Raw genomic sequence first — 16445 nt, 5'->3', positions numbered from 1 at the left:
CGGCACACGCGCGCCTGCGCAACTTAGCACGGCCTGTTTCCCCGTGCTAAGTTGCGCAGGCGCGCGTGTGCCGGAGAGCTCAGTGACGTCACCGGCTCTCCAGCACTTTAGAATCCGGCGCACGAACGGGCATGGTGTTATAAGTCAATATAACTTATAAAACAGCGATAGGGGCTTTGTTCCCCTAACAAAAATATGCTCGGGCACCAGCTCACCCTGAGCTGGTGCCATGTATATGTGTCTAAACCTACCACTTGTAAGTGGTAGGTTTCCTTTAAATATAACCATGCAGTATCAGAAGGTGCCCCCCTCATGTTGTCAGGATAAGGGGTGCAGGAGTCTTGTGTAATCACACACTCAGCCTCCTCCATTCATCATGTACTGCGCCCCCATGTGGAGGAACAGGTAAGGAATAACCTCACTGATAATACAGGGGGGTGGGCTGAGCGGGGGGCACACACATAGAGACCCCCAGCTACATCAGGGAGAGGTGGGATATATAATACATGAGCAGCTATTACACACCAGTCCCTGTGGTTATTATAGGAGACACAGAACTTATTGAAGAACTTTTATTAACTCTTTACTTACAAAAACTGCGATTCTACTTTTCCCTTTGGCTTCTCTGACCTGACAGCAGAATGTAGAGCATCACGATGTCTAAGGACACCTGCACAGGATGAGAATATGAGGACGTGTTAGTAGTATATTGTACAGCGAGGACACATCCTCATGGGCTTCTATGGGCTCATACACACGGCTCTGAGTTTCAGGGGGCAACGGTTCCTCAATGTCGTATATGGATGAAATCCTAAACTTTATGAAGGAAGCCAAATCCTCTTCCCACCTGCATTCATGTCCGAGTCCGTCCTCTGCCCTGATAAGAGCGCTGATATATTGGTCAGTACAGAAGGTGAAGGTTGAGTAAGATTTCCATTTTCATGTGATCAGATCCTAAAGATATTTTCTAATTTTTTATGTCTTAACCATATAGTCCACTGGCAGCGTGTAATATCAGTAGGGGGCGCTAGATGACAGAGATGTATTATATATCACACCTCTCCCTGATGTAGCTGAGGGTCTCTATGTGTGTGCCCCCCGCTCAGCCCATCCCCCTGTATTATCAGTGAGGTTATTCCTTACCTGTTCCTCCACATGGGGGCGCAGTACATGATGAATGGAGGAGGCTGAGTGTGTGATTACACAAGACTCCTGCACCCCTTCTCCTGACAACATGAGGGGGGCACCTTCTGATACTGCATTGTGGTATTTAAGTAAAAATGTAGAAGCATCAAGGAAAAGTAAATACTGCCAAGTATCCACATTGGAGCTTTACTAAAAATGATTGAGCGCCATAGCAAACTTTTGTTAATGCCTGGTTCCCACTGTGAAGCCAGGAGGAGGGGGCGGTGTAGTGGTGGTGACACTGTTGGGGATTATACTGAACCACATGGTTACCACAGCATCTTGCAGCGGCTGCTATCCCATCCAGTTTGCGTTTAGTTGGACCATCATTTATTTTTCAACAGGATAATGACCCCTAACACCTCCAGGCTGTGTAAGGGCTATGGCAGATGACCCGGCCTCCACAGTCACCAGACCTGAACCCAATCCAGATGGTTTGGGGTGAGCTGGACCGCAGAGTAAAGGCAAAAGGGCCAACAAGTGCTAAGCATCTCTGGGAACTCCTTTAAGACAGTTGTAACACCATTTCAGGTCACTACCTCTTGAAGCTCATCAAGAGAAGCCAAGAGTATGCAAAGCAGTGATCACAGCACAAGGACCTAGAATATAAGACAGATTTTCAGTTGTTTCACACTTTTTTTTAAGTCTATAATCCCACATGTGATAATTCATAGTTTTGATGCCTTCAGTGCGAATCTACAATTTTTATAGTCATGAAAACACATAAAACTCTTTGAATGAGAAGGTGCGTCCAAGCTTTTGGTCTGTACTGTATATCATATATACCACCCATATACTGTATATAAATCCCTCACACCACAACTGACCACACTGTGCCCCCCACATATATTCCTCACACCACAACTGATCACATTCTGTTTCCACAGGACACTGAGGAAGGTAACATCTCGTCCCCAACCTCCGGGATGTTTTTTTTTTTTTTTTTTTTTTTCAGTTGATCCTGGCTTGTCAAAATCAGCAAAGACAAGACCTTCTGATGCTGCATTGTTGTATGTAAGTGAAGTTACTGAAGTATTTCTCCATCAATGGAAAGGAAATCTCTCCACATAGGAGTTTTACTAGAAATGATTGAGCCCCATAGCAAACTTTTGGTAATGACTGTAATCTGTGTCCCCTGCACTGTGTGAATAGGATGCATCCCTTTAATAGCATTTATGGAGTCATAGTCACATCCACTAATGTGCCCACATAGTATAATGCTCTCGAAGGATAAATCCCCCCCCCACACCCTCAGACTGCGTTCCCATACAGACTTTGAATTGAACTTTGAAATGTAATTCAAAGGCTCCAAGGAGGAGCTTGGCCTTGTCGCAGATTGTTAACATTGTGTTTACATTACATTAACATTGTTGTTGTCCAACTTTTTAATAATTATAGAAGTGGGCCAGAGGAGCTGTAAAGAAAATGGACATGTACTCACCTCCGGCGCTCCCGGTCTCCCGATCTGCCAAGCAATGTATCAGACGCAGGTACAGGCGAAGGGTGGATGTGCCAGGCGGGAGGAAATTGGTGGAGCTTATCGTGTTTGCACCTGGGACGCGGCTACAATGGACAGGGGAGCGGGAGACTAGGATCAACGAAGGAGGTGAGAACATTTTTATTTTATTTACAGGCCCCCCCCCCCAACCTACCTCTAGATGGACAACCCCTTCAACGTAGCATTAAACATAGTATTAAACACAATGTTAATGCTTTGTATACACAATACAGGTAGTCCCCTACATAAGGACACCCGACTTACAGACGACCCCTAGTTATAGACGGACCCCTCTACCCCCTGTGACCTCTGGTGAAGTCTCTGGATGTTACTATAGTCCCAGACTGCAATAATCAGCTGTAAGGTGTCTGTAATGAAGCTTTATGGATAATCATTGGTCATACAAATTCAACTTAAGAACAAACCTATGGATCTTATCTTGTACATAACCCAGGGACTCCCTCGCTGCATCCTTTGAATTGAGGCAATTGAAACGCTACATGTGAACGCAGCCCAACACTGATGCAATGGCTGTAAGACAGCGGGAGCTCTGGAGCTTTATTGGCTACACACACATTTTTCTTTAATTTATCACACTATAGAAAATCTTTCTTTTTTAACATCATTTTTGAAGACATTATTTATATCAGATATTTATATCCAGATGTGATGCTAATTAGGCTCCAGCATCAGAAGGGGCTGCTGGGGGAGGGGGGGGGGGGTAGTATAAGTATCGGACAAAGATAAGGGGGCATTATACTATGTGGGCACATTAGTGTATGTAACTATGTCTCCAAAAATGGTATAAAATGGGTGCACATGCCAGTGTGCAGAGAGCCAAAAACAAAGAGCCACACGGTCCAATCATTTCTTATAAAGCTCCTATGCAGATAAGTGATGACGTTTACTTTCCCATGATGGAGAAATGCTTCACTAATTTCACTTACTGTATATACTCGAGTATAAGCCGACCCGATCATAAGCCGAGACCCCCAATTTTAACACAAAAAAACTGGAAAAACCTTTTGACTTGAGTATAAGCCGAAGGTGGGAAATGCATTGGCCACAGCTTCCCAGTATATAGCCAGCCCCTGTAGTGTATAGACTGCCAGCCCCCTCTAGTGTATAGCATGCCAGCCCCCTGTAGTATGCAATCTGCCCAGCCCCCTGTATGATATATATCCCCCTGTAGTATATAGCCTGCCAGCCCCCCGTAGTATATAGCCTGCCCAGCCCCCTTTAGTATATATACTGCCAGCCCGCCCAGAACCCTGTGCTATGTAGCCTGCCCAGCCCCTGCACGCAACATAATTCCTGTAGGAAAAAAAAATAAACACTGCACTCACCTTGCGACGCCCCCAGGCAGGTCCTATTCCATACCACGATGCTCCGGCATGGGCTCCGTGTCCCCGCTGACATCATAGTGTATGCCAAGCAATGGACAGCGCAGGTGCACGAAGCCAATGCTGGAGCATTGCAGTATAGAAGAGGTAACTACAGTGTTTGTTTTTTTCTCATATCACAAGTATAAGCAGAGGTGAAGTTTTCAGCATGTATTTTGCACTCAATAACTTAGTTTATACAGAAACTACAATCATGCAGTATCAGAAGGTGGCCCCCCCCTCACGTTGTCAGGATAAGGGGTGCAGGAGTCTTGTGTAATCACACACTCAGCCTCCTCCATTCATCATGTACTGCGCCCCCATGTGGAGGAACAGGTAAGGAATAACCTCACTGATAATACAGGGGGATGGGCTGAGCGGGGGGCACACACATAGAGACCCCCAGCTACATCAGGGAGAGGTGGGATATATGATACATCTCTGTCATTAGACAGCACTGACATAGAATTATCGCTATGATATTACGTGCCAGGGCAGTTTCCAGGCAATTCAGCCAATAATATTATAATTCAATATTAATAATCTGCAAAACCATTTAAGGGCTCGTTCACAATGGCGTTATTTTTCACATCCATGTTTCTGTGATTTCCACGAATGCCTCAAACAGTCATTGATTTCTATGGGTGTTTTCACTAATCCGTTGTTCATGGGAAAAGTTTTGAAGCCGGTCCGTTCTATTTCGGCAACAGAAGGTAATAGAAGTCTACGGGTCCACCAAAAAAAAGCTGATGCCGTGGAGACATACAGTACTCTGTCAGAGTACTTCTTATTAGTTGTAGAATTTCTCCTTGAGCATACATTTTTTATTGTTTGACGTTACTATTTGCAAGTGGAGGTGAGATTTCCCCCCTCCCTTGTAAATATATATATATGTCCCAGTGGGAGGATCTCTTTCTTTTCTCCTCCAGTAATCCATACCGGAGGAATGTGGTGAAAAAGTTCTAATTAGTCCCTATAAAAAACAAACAGCAGGGAATTCTATTCTGCTAGCCTCATTGGGCCATTGGGCACCTTCTGATACTGCATTGCTGTATTTGGGTGAAGTTAGTGCAGGTTTTCTCTATGAAGATAAAGTAAACCTCACCATGTATCTGCATAGAAGTTATTGGACAACAAACTTTTAGTAGTAAATGTGTACAGGGTGCTGTGTGATTATGATGCACCCCTTTAATCATATTTTTGAGTCATAATCACAACCACTTTGTGCCCACAAAGTAAAATGCCATTTTTGGTGGCCCCCACGTAGTATAATGTCCCCTTACCTTTGTCCAATACTTATATTACCCCCCCCCCCCTCCTCTGATGCTGGAGCCTAATTAGCATCACATCTGGATATAAACATCTGCAGCATATTTTGCTACATGGTTATAATGACAATTTTAATTTTGATGTTTTTTAATTTCCTAAATGTCAATGCTCCAAAATTTTTGAAAATGATGTTGAAAAAGATTTTTTTTTCTGAAGTGTAATAAATTAAAGAAAAATGAGTCTGTGTGCAACCAATAATGCTGGACATCCGAGCTCCCACTGTCTTACGTCAGTGTTGGGCTGCGTTCACATGTAGCGTTTCAATTGCCTTGAAGCAAAATTCAAAGGGTGCAGTGAGGAGCTTGTCCATCTAGAGGTGGGTTGGGGAGGGCTGTAAAAAAAAAATAAGAGTTCTCACCTTCTTCGTTGCTCCCAGTCTCCCATGATGTTGTCCATTGTAGCCGTGTCCCGGATGCAGGCACGCTGAGCTCCACCAATATCCCCCCCCCCCCCCCCGCCTGGTACGCCCACTCATCGCCTCTATCTGAATCTGATACATCGGACGACAGAGCGGGAGACCGGGATCGTCGGAGGGGAGTACGTTATTTTTACATTTTTACTTTTTTAACAAGCTGCAACAAGGCCACGATCCTCTTTGGAGCCTTGGAATTACATTTCAAAGTTCAATTCAAAGACTGTATGTGACCGCAGTCTGAGGGGGGAGGGAGGGGGGGGGGGATTTTATCTTTCGGGAGCAATAGAGATGGAGAGTTATGTATGTCTGGGGCCTCCTGCAAGCAAGGGGGGGGGGGGGTCAATATAAGTATTAGACAGAAATAAGGGGGTATTATTCTACGTAGAGCCACCAAAATTGACATTTTACTTTGTGGGCACATTACTGGATGTGACTATGATTCCATTAACCCCTTAAGGACGCAGCCATTTTGTAGCTTAAGGCTCAGCCCCATTTTTTGGATTCTGACCTGCGTCTCTTTATACGGTTATAACTTTTGAACTCAGTTACTTATCAATACGATTCTGAGATTTTTTTTTTTCCTCACATGTTGTACTTCATTTTAGTGGTAAATTTTGGCTGATAAGTTGTGCGTTTATTTACAAAAAAAATCGATGAATTTTTTTGAAAAATTTGCCATTTTTCGAAAATTCTAAATCATAGCACTTTCAGGCAGATAGATTTACCACCTAAATAAGTTGCTGAATAACATTTCCCATTTGTCTACTTTACATTTTCGAGAAATCACAGAGCCTGACACTCAGTCCGTCAGCAAGGCAACATATCTTTGTTTCCGACTAATTCAAATCAAAACTCACAGAAATATCGGAAACACTTAAAACCGTAACTTTTATTAATTCCCTTTTTAAAAAAAAAAAAAAGAAAAAGAAAAAAGAATTTTTTCTTGGACATTTGTCCCATTAATGATAACAACATGTAGTAGTAGTCTCCTGGTAGGTTCAATATTCGTTGGGCCAATTGCAGACCCAGGACTCTATTTATTCCATAGATATGGATACACTCATAGTATATGTCTTTATGACATGAATCACATAGACCCACTAACCCTACGCGTTTCGCCGCTCGGGGTAGTGCGGCTCCTCAGGGGTCTCACTGTGGGAAAGCGAAAATAGTCTTCTCACAGAGTTAACAAGCTTTACAGCAACAATAGTAACAGTGTATCAGGATGTCACTCGTCCAATTTATACATACATCAGAGGTTCTTATATATAGTATTGCCCTTACGGATAATTGTAAATAATACCAACTCGTTTACACCATTATGTGTTGATAATTATAAGATGGTACCACATAGTTAATAAACACCTAAACCAAAGGAAACAATTGTACAGTGCATCTGTATCTCTCCATTAACCTCCAAACAATCGTGTCCAGGCGTCGTTACCTACACATGCAAGCTAAGTATTCTACCATCCTTTACCTTTCAGGTGTTGTTACAAAGATATTACATGTAACACTATTTGTGGATGTCACTAGAGGCTAAGGCAGTGATGGCGAACCTTTTAGAGACCGAGTGCCCAAGTTACAACCAAAATCCGCTTTTTTAATCGCAAAGTGCCAAAATGGCATTTTAAGCAGTAACGTATTGCTACTTGTTCTTCCACATCTTTCAATCGTATTGGCCCCCTGAGGCAACCAATACAGTTGAAAGAAAGAGTACAAATTCAGACTTGTTGTAGCTTCTCACCAGGGTCTCTCTGTAGAGAAAGAATGAAGGGTCCAGCAGGGGGACCTCAAAAAGATACTGCAGCCCTGTCCACGCCTTCTCACTTTTCCCGCAGTACCAAACAGTCAATGAATTGTTGCTTAAAAATAGCGCTGAGAGCAGCATCTCTAAAGTTGCCTGGGACTGCAGAAAGATTTGATGGATTTGTTTCTGTCTGGTGAACTCTGTCCTGGGGTGATAACCTGAGTGCCCACAGAAATGGCTCTGAGTGCCACCTCTGGCACCCGTGCCATAAGTTCGCCACCACTGGGCTAAGGGATATGTGCAATGTAGCACAATGTTACAGTTTCTGATCCTCTGCACAACAGCACTTAGGTTTTGAAACACTGTAGCAAGTGCAATATCTATGGATTGTTTGAAATCCTTCTTTCTCTTGTATATATCTATCCCCTATGAATTTTGATACTGTGAATTAAATGTTGATTAATCAATCCCTATATGGGCAAGGGTGCAATTTATAGTTATGTTTTGGACGATACAAAAACTACTTGAGCTTGTTTCATGTTGGGTCCGAAAATAGATGGTTATCCTGCACTGACACGTGTATGAGGTTAATGGAGAGACACAGATGCACTTTACAATTGTTTCCTTTGGTTTAGGTGTTTATTAACTATGTGGTACCATCTTATAATTATCAACACATAATGGTGTAAACGAGTTGGTATTATTTACAATTAACCGTAAGGGCAATACTATATATAAGAACCTCTGATGTATGTATAAATTGGACGAGTGCCATCCTGATACACTGTTACTATTTTTGCTGTAAAGCTTGTTAACTCTGTGAGAAGACTATTTTCGCTTTCCCACAGTAAGACCCCTGAGGAGCCGCACTACCCCAGCGCCGAAACGCGTAGGGTAAGTGGGTCTATGTGATTCATGTCATAAAGACATATACTATGAGTGTATCCATATCTATGGAATAAATAGAGTCCTGGGTCTGCAATTGGCCCAACGAATATTGAACCTACCAGGAGACTACTACTACATGTTGTTATCATTAATGGGACAAATGTCCAAGAAAAAATTATTTTTTCTTTTTCTTTTTTTTTTTAAAAAGGGAATTAATAAAAGTTACGGTTTTTAGGTGTTTCCGATATTTTTGTGAGTTTTTACTTTACATTTTCATAATTTTTGAAATGTCTGGATAAATTAATTTGATGTCACGCGTCATCTTACAATTTGTTATGCAATTTCTCCCGAGTTCAGAGACCCCCCACGGAGCTGGTTGATGGCTTGTTTTTTGCGCGAGATGTTGTACTTTGCACCAGTATCATTCTGGGGTACATATGTTTTTTTGATCACTTTTTATAGCATTTTTTTGTGGGATTCAATAGGTAAAAATCATAATTTTTGGCGGGTTTTTATTTTTTAACAGTTTTTTTAATGGCATTCATCGTTCGGGTTCAATTATGATTTACTTTTATTCTACGGATTGTTACAGACGCGGTGATACTATATATGTGGGGTTTGTGTTATGATTTAGACTTTTTTTTAGCATTATATGTCTCTTTATATGTTATGGGGCTTATGGGCATTTTTATTGATTTATTACTTTATTTTTCATTGAATAACTTTTTTGTATAACTTTTTTACTATTTCCACCATGGGACATGAAAAAGCAATCATCTGATTTGCTGTTCATGATAATACTCTGCAATACTGATGTATTGCAGGGTATTAGAAGTGTCAGCCTATGCACATGCATACATACACATACACATACACACAGCCTATATGTCACTGACGCCATCTATCAGGCACCGCCTACACTGCCAGATTGGACCCCAGAGTTACCATAGCAATGATCGGCGCACCCCCCCCCCCAAACAGTGTGGGGGGACCGATCGTGGGGGAAAGACACCCCAAAGGCATGCTAAATGATGCGGTCACGCGGACGCCATTTAACAGGTTAAACACCCGCGATCGGAGCCCACTCTGACCGCGGGTGTCGGCCACATGTTACACCTGGCATCAGCGCTGCTTCCGATATATCAATGCTGAGCGCCAACAGGTTAATGTTATTAAAGAAGTGCACCATATACAGACAGCACGACGGACACAAAGGGCCTTTAACAAAAATTTGCTATGGGGCCCAATCATTTTTAGTAAAGCTCCAAAGTGGATATTTGGCTGTATTTGCTTGTTGGAGAAATTATTCAACCATTCCCCTTAAACACAACAATGCAGTATCAGAAGGTGCCCCCCTCATGTTGTCAGGATAAGGGGTGCAGGAGTCTTGTGTAATCACACACTCAGCCTCCTCCATTCATCATGTACTGCGCCCCCCATGTGGAGGAACAGGTAAGGAATAACCTCACTGATAATACAGAGGAGTGGGCTGAGCGGGGGGCACATACATAGAGACCCCCAGCTACATTAGGGAGAGGTGGGATATATAATACATGAGCAGCTATTACACACCAGTCACTGTGGTTATTATAGGAGACACAGAACTAATTGAAGAACTTTTATTAACTCTTAACTTACAAAAACTGCAATTCTGCTTTTCCCTTTGGCTTCTCTGACCTGACAGCAGAATGTAGAGCATCACGATGGCAGCGTATAGTCAATGTATATGTCTAAGGACACCTGCACAGGATGAGAATATGAGGACGTGTTAGTAGTATATTCTACAGCGAGGACACATCCTCATGGGCTTCTATGGGCTCATGCACACGGCTGTGAGTTTCAGGGGGCAACTGTTCCTCAATGTCGTATATGGGTGAAATCCTAAACTTTATAAAGGTAGCCAAATCCTCTTCCCACCTGCATTCATGTCCGAGTCCGTCCCCTGCCCTGATAAGAGCGCTGATATATTGGTCAGTACAGAAGGTTAAGGTTGAGTAAGATTTCCATTTCTTTGTGATCAGATCCTAAGAATATGTTCTAATTTATTATGTCTTGACCATATAGTCCACTGGCAGCATGTAATATCTGTAGGGGGCGCAAGATGACAGAGATGTAGTATATATCACACCTCTCCCTGATGTAGCTGGGGGTCTCTATGTGTGTGCCCCCCGCTCAGCCCATCCCCCCTGTATTATCAGTGAGGTTATTCCTTACCTGTTCCTCCACATGGGGGCACAGTACATGATGAATGGAGGAGGCTGAGTGTGTGATTACACAAGACTCCTGCACCCCTTATCCTGACAACATGAGGGGGGCACCTTCTGATACTGCATTGTTGTATTTAAGTAAAATTGTAGAAGCATCAAGGAAAAGTAAATACTGCTAAGTATCCACATTGGAGCTTTACAAAAAATGATTGAGTGCCATAGAAAACTTTTGTTAATGCCTGGTTCCCACTGTGAAGCCAGGGGGAGGTGTGGTGGTGACACTATTGGGGATTATACTGAACCACATGGTTGCCACAGCATCTTGCAGCGGCTGTTATTCCATCCAGTTTGCGTTTAGTTGGACCACCATTTATTTTTCAACAGGATAATGACCCCAAACACCTCCAGGCTGTGTAAGGGCTATGGCAGATGACCCGGCCTCCACAGTCACCAGACCTGAACCCAATCCAGATGGTTTGAAGTGAGCTGGACCGCAGAGTGAAGGCAAAAGGGCCAACAAGTGCTAAGCATCTCTGGGAACTCCTTTAAGACAGTTGTAACACCATTTCAGGTCACTACCTCTTGAAGCTCATCAAGAGAAGCCAAGAGTGTGCAAAGCAGTAATCACAGCACAAGGACCTAGAATATAAGACAGATTTTCAGTAATTTCACACTTTTTCGTTAAGTCTATAATTCCACATGTGATAATTCATAGTTTTGATGCCTTCAGTGCGAATCTACAATTTTTATAGTCATGAAAATACATAAAACTCTGAATGAGAAGGTGCGTCCAAGCTTTTGGTCTGTACTGTATATCATATATACCACCCATATACTGTATATAAATCCCTCACACTATCGCTGACCACACTGTGCCACACAAATGTATTCCTCACACCACAACTGACCATTTGTCTTCCCACAGGACAGTGAGGAATGTAAGATCTCATCCCCACCCTCCGGGATGTGTTTTTTTTTTTTCAGTTGATCCTGGCTTGTCAAAATCAGCAAAGACAAGCACCGCAATCGGGATAAAGAGGAGTGTAGTAACTTTTTTGAAAGATTTCCTTTAAAGGAAATCTACCACCGGGATGAAGGATTGTAAATCAAGCACACTGACATGCAGGTATGTATATAACAAGTGCATAGAAAGCAGATCCTGCCAGAGGGGGCAAACACCAGTATTTCAATTTGTTTAGTTTACAATCCTTCATCCTGGTGGTAGATGTCCAATAACGTGCTGCAGGAAGTATACTTTTTGGACCTGAAGAAGATACAGGAGGAGATGATGTTGACCCACAGAAGTGCAGGAGACTGAGTGATTACACAAGACTCCTTTTTAGTCTCATCAATCTCAGAACCTCTGGCGTCCAGGACCGATAACTTTACTGGGGATGGGACTCTTTACATCACAGCAACCGATGATGTAAAGAGTCCCTGCTGCTAAACAGCATCGATCATTTTGATGTAAGGAGTCCCATCCCCAGCAGTGTTGTCCATACAAGACACTGAGCAGTCTGCGGTTCATGTTCTCTGAAACTACTAAAAATGTTATATATTATTCTGGAAATGGACCCTCACTTATATCGTATTTGGGTGAAATCCTGAACTGTATGATGGAAATCAAATCCTCTTCCCACCTGCATTCATGTCCGAGTCCGTCCTCTGCCCTGATAGGAGCGCTGATATATTGGTCAATACAGAAGGTTAAGGTTGAGTAAGATTTCCATTTTCATGTGATCAGATCCTAAAGATATGTTCTGATTTTTTATGTCTTGACCATATAGTCCACTGGCAGCGTGTAATATCAGTAGGGGGCGCTAGATGACAGAGATGTATTATATATCCCACCTCTCCCTGATGTAGCTGGGGGTCTCTATGTGTGTGCCCCCCGCTCAACCCATTGCCCTCTGTTATCAGTGAGGTTATTCCTTACCTGTTCCTCCACATGGGGGCGCAGTACATGATGAATGGAGGAGGCTGAGTGTGTGATTACACAAGACTCCTGCACCCCTTCTCCTAACAACATGAAGGGGGCACCTTCTGATACTGCATTGTTGTGTTTAAGTACATTTGTTGAAGCATCAAAGGAAAATAAATATCACCAAATATCCAACTAAAAATGATTGGGACTCATAGCAAATATTGTGTCCACCGTGCTGTCTGAATATGTTGCACCCATTTAAAACTCACCTCTGATGCTCCCGCTCTCTCGCGCTGCCGTTCAATATATCATATGCAGGTACAGGCGGCGGGTGGACATGCCAGGCGGGAGAGGGGGGGGAGAAGTTGGTGGAGTTGAGCATTTCTGCACCCGGGAGGCGGCTACGTTGGACGTGGAAGAGGGAGACTGGGAGCGATAAAGTAGAACATTTTTATTTTTTTTACAGCCCTCCCCCCCAAACCCACCTCTGGATGGACAACCCCATTAACATTGTATTAAACATAGTAATAAACACAATGTTAACGCTTTGTAAAGACAATATTAACAAACTGCAATTGGGCCAAGCTCCTCGCTGCATCCTTTGAATAGTGCCTGAAACAGGAATTAAAACGCTACATGTGAACGCAGCCCAAAACTGATGCAATGGCTGTAAGACAGCGGAAGCTCTGGAGCTTTATTGGCTACACACAACTTTAGTTTTCTTTAATTTATTACACTTCAGAAAAAAAAAATCTTTCCTTTTTAACATCAATTTCATTCATTTATGAAGATTCTATATTCCAAACTAAAACTTTTGGAACAACTAAATAATTTCTGATAATTCAAAATTTAGAAACTCATAAAAAAAAAAATCATTGCAATCATGTAGCAAGTTATTCTGCAGTTATTTAAATCCTTATGTGATTCTAATTAGGCTACAGTATCAGAAGGTGCCCCCCTCATGTTGTCAGGATAAGGGGTGCAGGAGTCTTGTGTAATCACACACTCAGCCTCCTCCATGCATCATGTACTGCGCCCCCATGTGGAGGAACAGGTAAGGAATAACCTCCCCGATAATACAGGGGGATGGGCTGAGTGGGGGGCACACACATAGAGACCCCCAGCTACATCAGGGAGAGGTGGGATATACACTCACCGGCCACTTTATTAGGTACACCTGTCCAACTGCTCGTTAACACTTAATTTCTAATCAGCCAATCACATGGCGGCAACTCAGTGCATTTAGGCATGTAGACATGGTCAAGACAATCTCCTGCAGTTCAAACCGAGCATCAGTATGGGGAAGAAAGGTGATTTGTGGCCTTTGAACGTGGCATGGTTGTTGGTGCCAGAAGGGCTGGTCTGAGTATTTCAGAAATTGCTGATCTACTGGGATTTTCACGCACAACCACCTCTAGGGTTTACAGAGAATGGTCCGAAAAAGAAAAAACATCCAGTGAGCGGCAGTTCTGTGGGCGGAAATGCCTTGTTGAGGTCAGAGGAGAATGGGCAGACTGGTTCGAGCTGATAGAAAGGCAACAGTGACTCAAATCGACACCCGTTACAACCAAGGTAGGCAGAAGAGCATCTCTGAACACACAGTACGTCCAACTTTGAGGCAGATGGGCTACAGCAGCAGAAGACCACACCGGGTGCCACTCCTTTCAGCTAAGAACAGGAAACTGAGGCTAAAATTTGCACAAGCTCATCGAAATTGGACAGTAGAAGATTGGAAAAACGTTGCCTGGTCTGATGAGTCTCGATTTCTGCTGCGACATTCGGATGGTAGGGTCAGAATTTGGCGTCAACAACATGAAAGCACGGATCCATCCTGCCTTGTATCAGCGGGTCAGGCTGGTGGTGGTGGTGTCATGGTGTCTTTGGGCCCCTTGGTACAACGCCACAGCCTACCTGGGTATTGTTGCTGACCATGTCCATCCCTTTATGAGCACAATGTACCCTGTAACATCTGATGGCTACTTTCAGCAGGATAATGCGTCATGTCATAAAGCTGGAATCATCTCAGACTGGGTTGTCCATCTAGAGGCGGGTTGGGGGGGGGGGGGTGCTGTAAAAAAAATAAAAATGTTCCCACCTTCTTCATCACTTTCAGTCTCCCGCTCCCCTGTCCATCGTAGCCGTGTCCCGGGTGGAGTACGCTAAGCTCCAACAACTTCCCCCCGCCTGGCTCGCCCACCCGTCACCTGTACCTGAATCTGATACATCAGACGGCAGAGCCGGAGACTGGGAGCGTCAGTGGTGAGGATTTTTTTTTTTTAAGTTGGACAACCCCTTTATCACAATGGTAACAAGCTGTGACAAGGCCACACTGCTCTTTTAAGCCTTTGAATAGTGTTTGAAAGTGCAGCTCAAACACTACATGTGAGCGCAGTCTGAGGGTGGGGGCATTATATCTTTTGGCGGAGCAATAGAGATGGAGCCTTATGTATTTTTGGACTCTGCTGCAAGGGGCAGGGGGTGGGGGTAGTGTAATAACAATAATAATAATTCCATTATTTATATAGCGCACACAGATTACGCAGCGCTGCACAAATCAGTCCAGTTCCCAATGGGGCTCACAATCTTATCAATTATCAGTGTTTTGGAATCTTGGAGGAAACCCATGCAAACACAAAAAGAATGTACAAACTTTATGCAGATGGGTCAAAATCTGAAAACAATTTGTATGGTATGAGACAAAGATAAAAGTGTAGTATCAGAAGGTGCCCCCCTCATGTTGTCAGGATAAGGGGTGCAGGAGTCTTGTGTAATCACACACTCAGCCTCCTCCATTCATCATGTACTGCGCCCCCATGTGGAGGAACAGGTAAGGAATAACCTCACTGATAATACAGGGGGATGGGCTGAGCGGGGGGCACACACATAGAGACCCTCATCTACATCAGGGAGAGGTGGGATATATAATACATCTCTGTCATCTAGTGCCCCCTACTGATATTACATGCTGCCAGTGGACTATAAGGTCAAAACATAGAAAATTAGAACATATACAGCATAGGTGAGGAACCATTGAGTGCCCAATATATAACCCATGTGTACCACCAGGATGAAGGATTGTAAACTGAGCACACAGACATGTAGGTGTGTACCCCCTCTGGTAGGACCTGCTCTACTTTTAGCATCTTATGAGCTGGTTTTCGCAAAAAAAACAGGAGGAGGAGGAGGCTGCACAGGAGGGGACCGTAGTGATGGAGGAGGATATCAGTAGGGGGCGCTGCCTGATAGACGATAGAGATGACAGCTCAGCTCTCCCTGATGTAGCTGGGGGTCTCTATGTGTGTGCCCCCCGCTCAGCCCATCCCCCTGTATTATCAGTGAGGTTATTCCTTACCTGTTCCTCCACATGGGGGTGCAGTACATGATGAATGGAGGAGGCTGAGTGTGTGATTACACAAGACTCCAGCACCCCTTATCCTGACAACATGAGGGGGGCACCTTCTGATACTGCATCAAGTGAAAGTAAATCCCTCCACAAAGGAGCTTTACTTGAAATTAGTGGGTACCATTACACTTTGAAGCTTAATTCACAGGCTGCAAAGAGTAGCTTGACCTTGTTGCAGCATGTTAACATTGTGTTTACATTGACATTGTGTTAAAGGGGTTGTGCAACCCCTTTAAAAAAAATATAAAGGTTGGCTGGGGGGAAGGGAGCGGGAGCTGTAAAAAAAAAAAATGAATGTGTACTCACCTCTGGTGCTCCCAGTCTACTTCGTTGCTGTCCGATGCATCAAAAATCAACATCAAACGATACAAGTTGGTGGTATGGTACGTGCCTACACCTGGGATACGGCTATGATAGACAGGGGAGCGGGAGACTGGAAGCGACGAAGGTGAGAACACTTTATT

The 16445-nt window shown here is 43.7% G+C and overlaps 9 non-coding genes across 9 annotated transcripts; 4 read left to right on the top strand and 5 right to left on the bottom strand.

Moving 5' to 3' along the window:
• Positions 1–293: 293 nt before the first annotated feature.
• On the bottom strand, positions 294–428 carry LOC140129303 (U8 small nucleolar RNA). The gene has a single exon (XR_011855497.1). It is a non-coding gene; the product is annotated as a U8 small nucleolar RNA (small nucleolar RNA).
• Positions 429–1120: 692 nt separating this feature from the next.
• LOC140129307 (U8 small nucleolar RNA) lies at positions 1121–1255 on the top strand. Its single transcript, XR_011855501.1, has one exon. It is a non-coding gene; the product is annotated as a U8 small nucleolar RNA (small nucleolar RNA).
• Positions 1256–4286: 3031 nt separating this feature from the next.
• On the bottom strand, positions 4287–4424 carry LOC140129318 (U8 small nucleolar RNA). Its single transcript, XR_011855512.1, has one exon. It is a non-coding gene; the product is annotated as a U8 small nucleolar RNA (small nucleolar RNA).
• Positions 4425–9786: 5362 nt separating this feature from the next.
• Positions 9787–9922, bottom strand: LOC140129294 (U8 small nucleolar RNA). The gene has a single exon (XR_011855489.1). It is a non-coding gene; the product is annotated as a U8 small nucleolar RNA (small nucleolar RNA).
• Positions 9923–10638: 716 nt separating this feature from the next.
• On the top strand, positions 10639–10773 carry LOC140129301 (U8 small nucleolar RNA). The gene has a single exon (XR_011855495.1). It is a non-coding gene; the product is annotated as a U8 small nucleolar RNA (small nucleolar RNA).
• Positions 10774–12567: 1794 nt separating this feature from the next.
• LOC140129313 (U8 small nucleolar RNA) lies at positions 12568–12702 on the top strand. The gene has a single exon (XR_011855507.1). It is a non-coding gene; the product is annotated as a U8 small nucleolar RNA (small nucleolar RNA).
• An 818-nt stretch (positions 12703–13520) lies between these two features.
• On the bottom strand, positions 13521–13655 carry LOC140129322 (U8 small nucleolar RNA). The gene has a single exon (XR_011855516.1). It is a non-coding gene; the product is annotated as a U8 small nucleolar RNA (small nucleolar RNA).
• Positions 13656–15293: 1638 nt separating this feature from the next.
• On the bottom strand, positions 15294–15428 carry LOC140129302 (U8 small nucleolar RNA). Its single transcript, XR_011855496.1, has one exon. It is a non-coding gene; the product is annotated as a U8 small nucleolar RNA (small nucleolar RNA).
• A 479-nt stretch (positions 15429–15907) lies between these two features.
• LOC140129297 (U8 small nucleolar RNA) lies at positions 15908–16042 on the top strand. The gene has a single exon (XR_011855492.1). It is a non-coding gene; the product is annotated as a U8 small nucleolar RNA (small nucleolar RNA).
• The last annotated feature ends 403 nt before the right edge of the window (positions 16043–16445 follow it).

This window comes from Engystomops pustulosus, chromosome 4 (genome assembly GCF_040894005.1).
Source record: "Engystomops pustulosus chromosome 4, aEngPut4.maternal, whole genome shotgun sequence".
Taxonomy (NCBI): domain Eukaryota; kingdom Metazoa; phylum Chordata; class Amphibia; order Anura; family Leptodactylidae; genus Engystomops; species Engystomops pustulosus.
Note: the sequence above shows the minus strand (reverse complement) of the source record. Positions and strands in the feature narration are given on the sequence as shown.